This window comes from Tupaia chinensis, unplaced genomic scaffold, assembly GCF_000334495.1.
Source record: "Tupaia chinensis unplaced genomic scaffold, TupChi_1.0 Scaffold000116_1, whole genome shotgun sequence".
Classification (NCBI taxonomy): domain Eukaryota; kingdom Metazoa; phylum Chordata; class Mammalia; order Scandentia; family Tupaiidae; genus Tupaia; species Tupaia belangeri.
In genome coordinates, this window is record NW_006159580.1 from 1,054,216 (window position 1) to 1,057,184 (window position 2,969).

The 2,969-nt window shown below is 41.7% G+C and overlaps 1 pseudogene; it reads left to right on the forward strand.

Annotated features, from left to right (window-relative positions):
* The first annotated feature begins 2,642 nt into the window (after positions 1 to 2,642).
* LOC114007051 (uncharacterized) lies at positions 2,643 to 2,742 on the forward strand (annotated as a pseudogene).
* The last annotated feature ends 227 nt before the right edge of the window (positions 2,743 to 2,969 follow it).

The following is a 2,969-nucleotide window of genomic DNA, read 5'->3' on the forward strand; positions in this document are numbered from 1 at the left end:
GTTTTTTCCAGTTAGACAGGAAGAATAAGTTCAAGAGATCTATTGTACATCATGGTGACTACAGTTTACTATACTAATAATATTATCATAGTCTTGAAAATCACTAAGAGAGAGGGACCAGCAGATGGTGTAGTAGTTAAGGTGCTAGATTCCCACACGGCCAAGCATAGTTCAAGTTCCGGACCCAGAGGCCTGAAAATCATGCTTGGTACATGTACACGTGTGCCTAAAATCTCAAGAGGAAGATGGAGGAAAAGGGACTGTGGCATGGCCATCCTCACCAGGCGGTGGATTTCTCACTTTCCCTTTCTTTGTTTCTCTCTGTCTCTCCCTACTAAGTACATATTCCCTATGGCAAAAACCTAAAAAAAAAAAAAAAAAAAAGACACTAAGAAAACAGGCTTTAAGTGTTTCCGCAACAAAAAAAGATACGTTAGGTAATACATATGTTAATTAGCTTGATTTAGCCATTCCGCAGTATACGCATACTTCAAACATCATATGCTATATAATAAGTGTATTTAATTTTTATTGATCAATTAAAAATTGTAAAAAATAGTGGAGTATGCATGCTTAGCAGGTTATTTATTCACACGAAGGATGGAGAAGACAAGGTGATTTGCCTAAAGTACATATTGATATCCTATAGCCTCCATTAAGCCTGGATTCCTACCGCAGTATCCAAACAAGGACCTAAAAGCTATTCTATCCTTTGTCACATTTGTACAATGACCTCATTTTCTAAACCAAAAATTATATAACTGTGCCTGACAATGGATCAGAATGATGGAAAGTGAAATGGATCTGGAAAATCCAGGAGGCAGTTTTCATACTAACCTTCAAACTGCCAGCAAGACACACCAAAAACATGATCATTCTATTTGAAAATAGGTGCCACTAAGAGTTCAAAAACAAATTCGCCCCAAACCATGCACCAAAATCAGCACATATGATTTGATCCAAAAACTCCCATTACGGAGGTCTTGGCATCTGGCCAAACAAAGACTGCATGATTTAATTGGAATGACATGTGAAATGGACACCCAGTAATACAAGGCTCTACATAATTCAACAGCAAGAGGACTGGGATAGACCACCGGAGCCGAGGAAGGAAGTACCAGTACTGGTTCAAGTAGCTGAGAGCACAGACCGATCAGCAAATAACTTCGAAAAAGAGTCCATTAGAACTCCAGCCATCTCGATCCAGGTTCCAAATTAACCTTGAAACTAAGATTTAAGTTGCCCTCGATTTTAACAGGACGGCAGGACTGAGCAAGCCCTCCATGACTATGGTTTAGAGGTGACTAAGTTTGCTCACCCTATACCAGCACTAGAACTCCTTCCAAACAACTGGAAGACGAGGAAGAAAGGGCCTTTCTTGTAGAAAACGGCAACATTTCCAACCAAGAGGGTCTCTCTTCTACACCCGTTCCTTTTCTCTAACTAGCATCCCCCTCCACAGCCTACCTAGAAATTTCGAGGACTGGGAAGTATATTAAACAAAACTTAGGTGAAAATGGAGAACTATCATCTCCTTGTTTGGAATTTTAGCTTCAGACAGGATGGTAGTAACATCCCCCTCCACCCAAGTTTCTTCCTTTTTGGCAGCTCAAGAAAAGAGCTATTTACAATCTAGGTCTTCCTCCCTATCGCAGCTGTCCTACTAGGTTTTCCTATAACAGAAAGAACCAAAGGGCTGCTCACCAGCAAACAAAAACAGAGTACAATGCACCAAGAGAACCAGGAAAAAATTAAAAATACGGCCCAGGAGATTCCTAAATAAAGTTGAATCTGTATAGACTGTACAGAAATGCAATAGCTGCCCCTGATTCGCCGAGCAAACCCTCAGGCTAATTCTGACAGGTCTTAGAGTGGTCACAGCAATCCTGTATGATAAATCTAGGTTAAGAGCTTAGGCTCTTGCAGTTAGCAGACCTGGCTTCAAAACTTGCCTGGGCCACTTGTCAGCTGTGTGACCTTGGACAATTCACTTAATCCTCTAAACTCCAGTTTCTGCAACTGTAAATTCTGTGATAGGCTCCCCAGGACTTAAGTGATTCATGGAAATTTCTAGAAGCTTGAGCCAATTTAATAGCATTAGGGTTAAGAAGCCTACGATGTGTCAAAAACAGCTCAACTACTTCAACATGAGGCTGAAGTCTAGCAAGCCTGTCCTCTGTGCCTCAGAAACAGCAATGTTTTCAGATGGCATCTAAAGACACTGCAGAGGGCAAGGAAGAATACGACGGAGAAGGACTGTGGCTTTTGAGTCCCACCTCAAAAGCATCTATTCCTTTAAGAACTGACTACAGTGGGTTAGTGGATAAAGCTCTGGACTCCCACATAGGCTACCATGGTTTGAGTCCCAGATCTGGGTGGCTTGAAACTCATGCCAGGCACATGTGTGTGCATGCCCAAAATTCTAAGAGGAGGATAGAGAAGAAGGGACTGTGGCATGGCTTTCCCCCGGGAGGTAATTTCTCACTCTCTGACTCTTTGTCTCTCCAATAAGCGCACACACCCTGTACCAAAAAATCTCTCTAAAAAACAGACGAGCAAACAAAAAACAAAAAACAGAAAGAACTGATGACATTTACACATGGCAGACACTGAATTTGGAGGTACTGCATAAAAACAGTCCAGTGCTCACTTTGTAAATATGCAAAAACTGGAATGATACAGAAATTAGCATGGTCCCTGGGCAAGGGTGGCATGCAAAATCACTAAGTGTCCAGGTTTGTTTATTTTTTTATTTTAATTTTTTTCTTTTTAGGTTTTTGCCATATGCACTTGCTGGAGACAGAAGGAAAGTGAGAAATCATACCCCAGGAATGATGGCCATACCATAATCCCATCTCTATTCTCCTAGTGGGATTTTGGGCACGCATGCACATATGGCCTGGTGTAAGTCTCAAGCTGTCAGGTCCAGGACTCAAACCGTGGTTGGCCATCTGAGAATCCAGGGCCTT